Source organism: Spermophilus citellus (genome assembly GCF_964194105.1).
Source record: "Spermophilus citellus genome assembly, chromosome: 11".
Lineage (NCBI taxonomy): Eukaryota > Metazoa > Chordata > Mammalia > Rodentia > Sciuridae > Spermophilus > Spermophilus citellus.
Window position 1 is genome coordinate 60,451,091 of NC_138192.1, and position 12,844 is coordinate 60,463,934.

At 34.1% G+C, this 12,844-nt stretch overlaps 1 long non-coding RNA gene across 2 annotated transcripts in view; it reads right to left on the reverse strand.

Moving 5' to 3' along the window:
* Positions 1–12,844, reverse strand: part of LOC308631186 — a 116,255-nt gene that overhangs the window by 19,075 nt on the left and 84,336 nt on the right. The window contains exon 3 of one of the 2 annotated variants that reach the window (XR_014018132.1): positions 279–424. This is a non-coding gene — a long non-coding RNA (uncharacterized lncRNA). Of the gene's footprint in view, positions 1–278; positions 428–12,844 lie in introns of both variants that reach the window. The other variant, XR_014018133.1, reaches the window with a different exon arrangement.

The following is a 12,844-nucleotide window of genomic DNA, read 5'->3' on the forward strand; positions in this document are numbered from 1 at the left end:
ACTTGCATAGATATAGCCAAAGAGTTAAAAAAATAAATAAATAAAGGTCTTTGAACAGAACTCTATCATTTCCTACTTTATGGTCTAAGAGAAAAGACTGAACAGTCAACTTGGAAATTTAGTTTACCCTACAATTAATTTGCAGAACTTAGGGGTAAAAGATTGTTGATTATCCCAAGCATTATTGTCTAGGTTCTCACTTATGGTCCTACCTTCACATTAAAGTTTAATAAACTAAAAACTAGTGAGAGAAACACTGGAAATTCATAAATACAAACCTGGCCAGGGAAATGATATTCTTTCAGAAGTTAGGGTTGCCCCAGCCTCACTCCTGCAGTTGCCTTTTCTCCAATCTGAAGTGAAATTTCTCAATTCCTTTCCTCTTAGTCACTCTAATGGATCCTTCACAGAATGCCAGGGTTGTCTACTTAAAAGAAAAAGAAAATAAAAAAAGGTATGGAAAAAAATTATGACACATGTTGCTACCTGGCTGCTAACCCTACAAGGTGCTGCCCACAAGGGGCCCACTTACCTTCTCACCTCCACAGCTCTCCCCCTACCCATTATCCAGCCAACTGGAAGGTCTTTCCTTCTAGGCAACAGATATATATCCTTTCACATTTTAATGCATTTATTATGCTTTTCATTCCCCTGAGAATGCCTCTTTACAACCTTTTACTTATCTCTTATTTAATTAAGAACTTAGTCAAATGAAATTTTTTCATGAGAATTTTTCCTAAGACCTCAGGTAGAAATTGTTGTACCCTCCATTATGTCCTGATACAACTGTATCAAAGGTTTCTTAAGAGCAGAGATTGTATCCTGGCAGATAGCAAAAAAATACTTCCTGAGTTGAATTGAACTGAACTTCAGCTTCATCTCAAATAAAACTTTTTTAATGAAGCCTATTTTGATCCTCTATTCAAAAACCCTTCTTCCCTTAAGTGCTGTGGTTTTAGCTATTTTATGCCACTGATTATTCTTATAGGTAATATGCAAAAACATTATCCCCAATGTATATCACAGAGTACTCAATGACATGAAGATGGTGCTTCTTGTTATGCCTTCTACAGTCAGTTGCACATTATAGGGTTTGTATATATATTTAATAGATTTATATTTTTCAGAAATATGTATCAATATTTAAGACCTCCCCCCAAATTCACTTAGTCAAATTCAGCATCAAAATACAATATTATATAATTTGACTAGAGATAGACTCTTAGGCCTCAAAAATATAATGAAAGTTTGAAAGAGTATATTTAGATGTCTTTATATTATTTATTATATCTATGTTCTATTCTTGAATTTTTAATTATGTAATTAATACTCATAATTTTTAAAATAGACATTTTGAACATAGGATGTATAGTCTGCACAATATTATTGTTCTCAGCTCATTTGAGTCTCATAAAAATCTCTCATCTAAACTTAGCATATTAATTATATAATTAGATCTAAAAAAACATTGCTAATTTATGACCATGAAAGATAAATTTTACCTGCCTATGAACAATCCGAATGATCTTTCACAATATAAAGCTGTTCTCATTTTTAAAGAATTAAATCTTTATTGAATATTTTTGAAACAAAAAAAATAATAGACCAATTCTGTTTTATTCAACAGAGAAATAGTGCAATATGTTATTGTAACCTGACTTGTATCCCACTTGTACAGTACTAGAAATTATTATTTTAAATTATGATGTTAGATTAGATTTTCTGCAGCCTAATATATTGTAAAGTAATATAATTGCTAAATGCAAATGAGATACCTCACAGCTTTTCCATAGAGTTGTTCATGAAAGCCAAGCATTTTACATATTACAGTGAAGTGTATGTTACTAAGAAACAAATTATAATGAAGCTTAATTCAGTATGAAGACTCAAGACTGTAGTATAATGGGTAAAAGTACAGTAGGGCACATACACAGAAAATCTGTCATCCAACAAAAAATTCCAGTATCAAGAATATTAAATGTGCAGTATTGATAGCACTGTATTTTTAAAGATTTTCCCTTGCTCCCATTAATTAATTTCAAAGTTTCACTTAGAAGTTACTTGTGCTTCTAAACACTGACAAATGTTCTTTGCCAAGTAGAGCCTCAGACTCATCCAGTAATAGCCCAGGTAGATGTGGAGAAGGTAAACTGTGCCTCTTATGTTTTAAGGTAAAATGTTACTATCGTTAATCTGCTATTACCAATTACTAGTTATTTTTTACATGTGAATATTTTGTCTTTTATTACCTAATACAACTCATCTGTATTTTAAATGCACCCAGATAAAAGTCACAGAATGAATTCTTATTTCCTAACCCAGAATAGTAGAGCAGAGTTTGTTTAGAACAAGCCCAGATATATCCCCAACAAGCTATACAAAATGGAGAATTATACAAAGTAGAGAATTAATTTATTTCCTTGGAGATAATTCTCCTCTAAAAAAAATAGTTTGCACAAGATGGTCTCTAAAGATTTCTAAAACTAAGAGATTCAATGAAATATGATTTCACAATTGTTTAGAAAAATAGTGTGAGCTGATTTATTTCAGTAATAGAAAAATAATAGAAAATAAGATTCTGTGGGGATATATATATATATATATATATATATATATATATATATACACACACACACACACACACACACACACACACACACAAATAATGGAATTGTGAATACTGTCACTATTTAGGGTTATAATATTCTAGGAACTTTAAAGAGACTTCTAGTTGGTGAGGAGAATCATGTAATTGCCATCCAATCACATTGAAGCATTTTGCCTTACCTAATACAATTCATCTGCATACATATCTGTAGGGAGAGGGTCTTTAGCAGAAGAGGTCTGTGAAACTACAGCAATTAGTACCACAAATATCAAAATGGCCTACAAATTATAAATCAAAACTCCTCAAAGGTATATTTTTCACTATTTTTAATCTTAATGCTCATTAAATAAAGCACTGTTTAAAAAGCAAGGAGCAGAGACACCAATGGGTTTGTTGCAGTGCAGAAGAAACCAGATCAAAAGCAATTCATTATTAATGCCTGAATATTCTTGCTAAACAGTTCTGATTATTTCACAAGAAGGAGGTCAAGGTAGTAGAGAAAGGGATTTAATCAAATAAACTCTCAATCTCTCTCCAAATAGCATTTTCATCCAGCTGCATGTAAATTCATCAGATGACTAGCCTCCAAAAGCACAGGCAAGGTTAATCTGCTATGACTGTTAAAACTTCTATGATATGCCTATTGAATAAAGATTTAAAGCAGGATGAACCGTGCAAGTTACCCCAAATTAGTTTTTTTTTTCTTTTGGCTCATAAAATACATTAAATGCCCACTGTTAAAAATAAACAAACAAGTCAAATTTCTTCCATTTCAGTTAGAGTTTGTTACTGATTTCTTAAAAACAGATTTTGGTGATGTATAGCTTTTATTTCCTGGAATTTTTAGTATTACCTATCCTCATGTTCCAGAAGTCCAAAAAATGTCTACCCTAGTTGGGGATAGCTTAAAAACCTAACTTCTCAAAATAATTTTTTAAATAGTCAGTTTTATTATATTTTTAATATCATGCTAATTTACTTTTATTTATATGCAAGATTATAAAATTTACCACATTTTTATCCAAAGGGAATATTGCTGATAAACTTTACCCAGTGTGTCAATTTGTTGATTTATTACTGAAAATAAGTATAATTTTAATTTCCATTTTCAAAATGAAAAACAAATGAATAGAGATACTAGTGAAAAGATATATTTGTATGCATTTTAATAAACAAGGAGAATGCACTGCACAGACAGTATTTTGTTAATTTATATTTGTCTGCTGAATTCTCCATGAAACTCTATAATTGTTTATAAATATATTTCAAAAGTTAGAATTATGTTTGAAAATATACCAAGGTGTTCTAAGATGTTTTGCTTTGAAGATAAAGAAAACTGACTTCATTTTCTCAAAAAAATATAGAATTATGCACTCTAGATCTGTTTTTAGAAATTAAAAAAAGAAAAAAGAAAAACAACCTTTGACAAAAATACATAATTTACCTTTAATAATAAATAATTCCAGTGGATTATTAAATATAGCCAATGTCACAATTGTGAACATGCAGAAAGATGCTTATCACATCCCACAACTATTGCTTCACTATTTGAAAGCTCATTTAGTCAATTTTTAAATTTATAATTTCAAAATTCAGATGAGAACATACAATATCATAGTAATGTTTAATTCAGTCCATTGCTACTTTAATAATCCTTAAAATACCTTTCTTTTCTGTTACATTTATAAAATTTCTTTTATATTGCATATTTTATTTCTGCATGTAAGAAATTATACAGCAGTTAATAAATCTTCTTCATGAAAATTAAAGTGTTTTTGTATCTGCTGGCATTTTTTGCCCTCTTAGCTCTCTGCACCTTTCTTGAATCTAAGACACCATTTTACATGAGGACAATTTCAAAAAAGCAAAATATAACTGTCTAATTAAGGGCTGTGTGATTGGCTAGTTCGCGGTCTCTGTGACAGTTGTGACAAATACACATATTGGCACAGCCCTAACCTCACTTCACAGTTTGCAACACAAAGATGGTATTTTCAGAAATGTGGAGAACACCCTGATACAAAGCTTCACCTTGTCTAGTGCTATTCCATTTAATTTTTTATTAACTGCCTGAACATATGCCATTCTAGAAGAGGGTAATAGTTACAAAATGTCAGCAGAAACATTTAAACTGCTAAAATGTAAATGATTTTATAAATTTGTAATGAAAGGTAATTGTCATGTGGGAAAAGTAACAGAAAAACAGATATGTGTAAATGTAAAACTAGTAAAAAAAATACATCTTATTGGTTGTAGGTGGGAAAACCTAAGTATATTTTAATGAGTACTGTAAGTAGTATTTAAATAAAATTAGATTCATAAGCAGAAAATGTGAATTCTATAATATTTTATTTTCTCACATTAGAAAAGTTCATAATAATGACAAGAACTCATAGAGCTTTAATGTGTTAAATTCAATAAACAGTAGGACATTAAGATGCTTCACCTCATTAAAAAAAAAAACAAATAAATCAAGGAAGGATAGTATAAATAGTCTTTGGTGTCGGCACAACAGCTTTAAAAGCACAATATTCAAATATGATTAGTTTGTTTCTTTAGTTTTCACTAAGATGAAAAACAATTTAGTGATTAATCCCTTCAGCAACAAAGTGCTGGGTCAGTGCTCTCAGATATGTCAAGAACAAGAAGATTCCGGCAAGGAATGGGGTATTTCCTCAGCCACCACACAGCAACCACCTTCCAGTTAGGTTTGCGGGCAACCATCTTTAAATGCTTGAGCTGTTCTGCGTGGCCATGACAAGATTTGCAATTCTCTACGTTTATTTACACACCATCACCCCAACTAGACATCACATGGAAGTGGCATGGTCACAGCTGACCCCAGGGTAGTCCCTGTCTCTGCCGATCCAATTTCATCGTGCTCTGCAATTGAACTGCAGTCATACTGTAGAGGATGTATGCACAGGACTCCGTGCCACAATAAAATTAGCAGAAGCTTGTCAGGGGGCATTTTCTTGTTTTACAGTGACAGACCCTGGACAAATAGGTCTGCTTTCCAGAAATCCATGGAGGTCTGGCTCTCTTGAAATGTATATGAGCTCGGCATGTTTATGCCCCAGTATTATATATGGTAAGCCTGTTACATGATAGTTTGAGAACAATGTTAAGCTTCTGCACTGTATTTTCTGGTTCCTCTTCACAGTTTTCAGGGGCTTTAATTGCATATGAATAGACTACTTATTTTTGGTTTGTTGAAAGACAGCTTCTGTTTAGTGGTAGTAATTGAGAGAAATTTATTCTTTCTTCAGAGGAAAAAAAAATACAGCACAGATCTATTGTGTTTTGAAAGCAAAAGTTTAAAGACAATTTTTCTTTTGCAGTTTAAGTAGATAAATCAAGGATCAAAAGTCTTTTTTTCTGAACCTCTTTTGTATGTGTAAAAATTAGTTACCTTGCAAGTAAAAGCTGTGTAAGAAGACACGTTTAAAAATGTACTTGCCAAGGAATTTTAAAGATCCTTTGTTTAAGATAAAACGTTAAAAGAATAACAAGGCAAATAGATAAATTTTGCTGGTGGTGGGTAAAACATTTTAAAAATAATGTGTTTGTAATCTACCCTAAAGTAATTTTATTAGATATTCTGTACAGTTCTTACATCAAACATCCTTAGAAGCCCTGGGATCATTTTATATTCACTGGAAGACAGAAAGAAATCCAAAACCTAGTTAAATAAATTGTTCATTTATTCCTTCCCTTTTATGCACCAAGATCTACATGTGGTCATTAATTATAAAGAGACTATTATAGCACCATATTTTCATTCAATACGATGTCCTGGTATATATCAAAGAAGTCCCATAATTAAAACAGAAGGGCCACAATGACAATTAAAATTACAATCTATATGGGGAAAGAAAGTACAGTTCTGCAATTTTTCACCCTGTCACTGTCAGCTGTGTGGAATATTCTGGTCACGTCTCTTGCAAAGCAGCCTAAATTCTTCTTCACCAATGCAACCTCAAAAGCATTATCAGCACCTAAGCAAAAGCCTATGCAAGTATAATTTAATACGAAGCCACAGTTTGCAAGTAATAGCGTATAAAGTGATATTTAAGTGGTGTTTTAAGCACACTTCTGATGGCTACAGCCGCTTTTCCCTGGTAAATGCGTTTTCCTTTGAGTAGTGATTATGAGTCCTGGGTGAAGAGGTCCTGTGTGCAGGTCTGTCTGTAAGCCTTACTTCCAGCTGCCAATCTTTACTTCATAGTGAAGAAAAAGCCACATAGCACCTTGTTCTTACTCTTGTATGCTGTCATCCCCTGAGCCTGATAACACAAAATCATTTCCACATAACACTTTCCTGCTTCTGCCTCTTAAACCTTGAGACCTACACATTGTGCATGCACTTGCACCCTTGGCAACAGCTCCTTGGAAGCCCCTTCCTTTGAACCATCTGAGTCTTCTAGTGGACTATTTTTAACACTTATCTTGGTAAATATCTGCATTAATGGAGTACAAAGCTTTTTGGTAGCAATATGTATTTGCTACAATTTATTGTCTATAAAAGTCACGAACAGTGAATTATTACTCTCAAAATTGTGTTTTTCTTTATAATAACTTTAAACTGAGTGCTCATATATGAAGCATGCAATGGAGATTGAGAAGGTTTTGTATAATAAAATTGTGACATGGTCATTTTTTCCAGTTTTGCATTATGGAGACACACTCATGCATGGTGCTTTTTAAATTCTTATTATGTGTGAGGTCAGGGGGTCGAATGTCAGAAAGTACTGTTAATTTCACGGGGTTAGGGGAAAGTAAATTCAGAGGGAATACAGATCACTTAGCACAGAAAACCAGCTCCTCTGAAGTTTGGTTTTACATTTGTTAACCATATCCTTCAGCTGACGAACCATTGAGACCACGGTGACATTCTGGTCCCAGATATAATGGCTTGACATGCTGCAGTGAGAGTGTGATTCCGTCGCCCTGCTCCCTGTGCCAGCTTCAGCCTTCCTCCGAATCAATGAAGCACTAAAACTCCACACAACTGGAACTGAACGAAGCATGTTGCCATTTTGGCTGTGATGTTTAAATTATAGAGAAAGCAGTCAGGATGTCTTAAAGTTCAATCTGACAAGAAATGTAAAATATATTTCTGTCTTCATTCTCTGGGAAGGTAGCCTCTTACCCTGCATGGTATCACTACCCAGAGTCCTCTTAAAGCGGTTCATAACAGAACATCAAAGACCAAATTCTTGCACTTCAAGATTTTTCTCCCAATCAAAAAGATACCTTAGCTTTGGGCAAAGTTTCTGGGGGAAAAACAATTTCCTAGAAAATACTGCTTTATTCAGTTGGCATTGTAGGGATAGCGTTCCTTGATTTTGCTCTTTGTGCTGTGACGTGCTGGCACAGATACACGCGGCACACGTTACACAACTCACTGCCAACAACAAAGAGAGAAACAATGGCCCATTTTATGTTGATAATAGCTGAGAAATAATCAAAATATGTTTTACTGTGAGGACTGTGAACATGTTGAACTCCGATAAAACGTGCAATTTCATTTAAATATAGATCACTGGGCCAGTATAGACAGATGCTGATAGGTTTGGTTGGGTGGTTTTGTTTTTATTAGTTCTTTTAAACAAGATTTTTCAGATTCAAAACTCCAACTGGGCTCAGCTGCCCCCTTATAATTAAATTTTAATGACTTAGGCTGAGTGTTTGTGTTTTGGCAGCATGCTTAATAGTGTTAGCATTTAAACGGTTACAACTAGACTTTGAGGAGAGCAAGTGGTAGGTGAAGTTCCTCCAAAGATACTCTAGTTTACTGGGGTGCTTGTGGGATTTTGAGGGACAGCTGACCACAGGTCCTCCATCTACAGTGATTTAAAAAAAAAATTAATTTTTTTTAAAAATCCTCTTAATTACAGTACCAGAGGGTCAATACTTTACAGCTTGAACTTTTCCCCCTCAGAAGTCCTTGTTCTATGTATGTTTGTACACCAATGATTCTACTGGTAAATAAAAGCAGTGTGTAGGACTGCTCATAAAATCACTTTCTCACTAAATGGCAAGAACTAATCTAAGATACAGGTTTTAATCAGTTCATTTTTTAAAAGAATCGTTATTAACGTTGCAGTGGTGTATTTCACTGGTTCTTTTTTATAATTAAAAACTTTTCTCTCTCAAAGCCCCTTTCCAGCAAGCAGCCTGTTGCCTGAAGTTTTAATCCTTCATTACCAGTTAAAACAAAATCACCAATTAGGCACATGAACACGTCTGTATTAATCTCATTAAGGTGATGGCACCAAATAAATTGGAACTATTTTTGTGCTTTTACTGTGTTCCTATGGCTTTATCAGGCCCTGTGGTCATATACAAAGACCTCACAGCTTAGTCATTTAGAGTCATTCGGTTGTGGACTGAATGTGGCATTACCATCTATGGCTGAAAATTGCTTTCAGCTTTTAAACTGCACTGACTAGTCTGTAGTTAATCTTAGATCATTCACTCGCAAAATTAAATGAGCCAGAACGATGGTCTTTTTTTTTTTATAAAATAATACATCACAAAACACTTATTTGCCCTGCCCAAAAGAGAGATCAAATTCATTTAAAATCCCATAAACCAGAGTTGTGAATTTTTAATTTTATTTAGTAGCAGAGAAATAGAGGGTATGCTATCGTTCTACAGCACATCATTGCTATAAATTTACATATGGAACATGGTTTGATGCTTAACCAACCTTTAATCTACCTTTGATGTATATTTCCACTTCCCTGTGGTCATGTGACACCCTTATTAATGCAAATGTAAAAAAGACTGTTTTGGATCTCTGATGTAATTAGCCATAAACCATGGTTTAAAAAAAAAAGTGCATACTTGAGTCACTAGAGTTGCCTATAAAGTTCACAATCATCATCACAGAAGAATAACCTTAAGATACTAAGTTTAAAATTTTATTCCATTCATTTCTAGATTTTCTGCCCAAGTAACTACTGAGAACCATTTTAGCATACCAGTGAGAGTCAACTAGGATTTGATTTCAAAATAATTACTTTCACAGGAATAAAACATTTTAATTTCTCTGGGATTTTTATCCTGCTTTTGTAAAACTGAAATCACATTGAGAGACGGAAGAAAGGTGATATTTCTTACACTAATAATCAAAAATCATTGCCATTTCAAACACATCGTCTTTTAAATGAAACCATTAGGTGTGTTGACTTGTAGTTTGTTCTCTTCTTCCCCACTGCCCTATCCCACAAGGAGAACAATGTGTCTGTTTTGATTTGGGCAGTCACTGATTCTAGGCTTCAAAAAACTTGAACTACCACAAATGAGGTGAGGTTGCCTCATAATGCCAGATGGAGGCAAAAAGTTTGGCTGTTTGAGTAGCTGACCCAGTAGGTCCCATGGTGGATGACAGGACGCTAAGGTCAGATATTGGAAAATAAGGTTCATGCTACCCTGTCAGTGGGACCCGAGCAAGCTGCCTGCTTGACAGAGAAGGCGGTGTGTGGTCTGGACCTCAAGAAAAAGGAAGTCAGCCACCCAGAGCAAAAATCACCCTGTCGGCGCCATCCAAAAATGATTGTGACATCCGCTTTGGGAGACCAGAAGAAAATAATAAAAATGATAATAATAACAACTACCAACTAAGTTTGTATTTTGTTTGGTTTTAGCCAAAGGAAATGCATGGATCTACCTCAATGTTATGAAAATTCTTTTATTAAGAACATAATTGCCAAAGTTCTCATTATTTTTACCATGTGTGGCAAGCATATATGACTTAACTCAATTTATATAATTCTGGAAGTTAACCATACGTCATTTTAAAACTATAGTATTATAAGCATAAATAGAAAATACAGTGTTGTGTTATGTGCCTGTGTGATTTAAAAAAAATGTATTTTTATTTGAAAGTTAACTTTTTAATTTAGCCAAAAGCAAAATTGACCAAAACTAACAAAAACACTTACTAACCTATATAATTTGGCTATCTATGGGGAAGTATTTCTATTCCATTTGTAGAATTTAGAAGAAAAAGGAATCTGTGACCAAAACAGTATCCCCATTTTTATTGCGCCTGTCATTCCTGTCTGAAAAACTTTTTTGAGAGTCCTTGACCTGATTCTGACTATAACAGTGCTTCTTAAATCTCATCATTGCTACCTTAAATCAGATGTTAGCTTTATGTTTTTCAATAAATTTTAATAGTTTAAAGGGCCATCTATTCAAGATTTGTCACTTTTCTAAGAATATGGATGAAGCAAAAGATACATATATATTCTTACATATTACCTAAATATAAGGTTACCCTTCTAAACACCACACAGTTTTAGTTTATCCAGCTCAAGGAAAAATATCTGCATGTTGTTGTTTATCTGTAAAATATTCCTTTTTTTAATAGCCTGAACCAAATAATTTCTCATTTTTACAGGCTTCACTTCACTTTTCTCACAGTGAATAAATTGCAACTTATTTCCATGAAATTCACAGATGACACAGATCTTTATTTTGCATAAAGGCATAAAGAAGTGTCTAATATCTTCAATATTCATCTGCTAAGTGGACATTTGCATTGGGTTAGAACGGAAAAAGAGCCCCAACCCTCCCGCAGTGACAGCTGTACAAAGGGATGACATCTGACAGCTGTGACAGTGCTGAAGGGAAACTCAGATGACTCGCAGCATCCATGATCCAATTACAGCACACATCCCTCTGACAGACCCAGCAGCTTGACTCCAGCGTTTGGAAGGACAGTATTGATCTCTTGTCAGAAACCAGTTGCCTGCCTGCAATTGTGTGCTGCTGAACTTTGAAAAGCTATAGTACCCTCTTAAATGATAGGGGCAGTCAGGTTATAGTATTCAGGTACAAAGAGAGGTGCAAAGGGTATCTGCTAAATGCTCTAAACTTGAACAAATCATAACAATATGACAGTCCAATCATGCTCAAGGAGCCCAGCTGATCTAGCTGGCTACTGTCTGTGCTAATGGAAAGACAGCTCTTTGTGTTTAGTGGGATGATCTTACTTGATGAAAAGGCCACTGCAATTAGTGCATGCTGGTTGGCTGTGCTGGGTGACAGCAGCATGGATGGTATAATGGCAGCTGCCAATAACCCTAACTTCAAGAAAGCAGACAATTAGGCCTTTGATCCTAACACTGCTAGTCCCTCTACTCCAGACCTCTGCTTTACTGTAAACCTCACAAGGGCAATGTGGTACAACAGCCCCAAACAGAACAACTTGGCCAAGAGGTCAATTACCTTCCTCTTCTTTCCTTTTGGTCCCGCCTCTTTGAGGGGAGGGAGACAGAGAGAGAGAGAGAGGGAGAGGAGACTCATGTAAAATGTAACAAATACATAAATATTTCCTTTCCACCTATGGTCAAAAGTAAGCTAATATATGAGCATAAATGATTTCAGATACAAAAGTTCAAGATGCGGTTTAAAAAATAGCATGGTAAAAACAAGATGCTAAACTTTAAAATAGAGCTATCTAAAAGGCAAATGATCTAATGTTTTAGTATATGCATAAAATTGCGTGTTAAGATATTAGTAATATCCTTAGATAATTAAAATCTATCTCCAGTTTAGCCTTATTAATTCAGGATTGGATAAAGATAGATGAAATATCCTGAAGACTTAGAACATACACAAAACTTAAATGCAAATTACAGTGCAAATTTCAGCACTTTTCATTAAGTTGAGTCCCAGAATAGGGAAAGCAATTAGGTAGGAGTAAAATAAGTTAAACATGGGAACATGTAAGTGCACACACACACACACACACACACACACACATTTCAGCAGTATAGACAAATCGATAATCAGAAAAATTAAATCTATATCAATCTTAGTTAATTTTTAATGGAATAGGCATAATGGCAAAACTAGAAAATTGACATAATAAAAAGCAAAAATATATGTTTTCAATAAACAAAGTGCTGAGTAACAGTTCAGTATTGTTAAAAAAAAATAGTGCATGGAAACCAGAATTTCACAAATAAAGAGAGAATTAGAGATAAAAAAGCATGAAAACACCAATTTTGGGAGAGTTTTAGAGTAGAGAGGAGCAGATATAAAATATCAAAGATAGAAGGAAACTCAGAACCAACGTGCTTCAAAAGCATAAATCTTCAATACACATGAAAAGATGCTCTTGTTCATGCATATGTAATAAGTGCTAACTAAACAGCACATGAGATTACCAAAATACAAGTTGGATAAAGCACAGTTAGGATGTGGAGACCCAGGCAC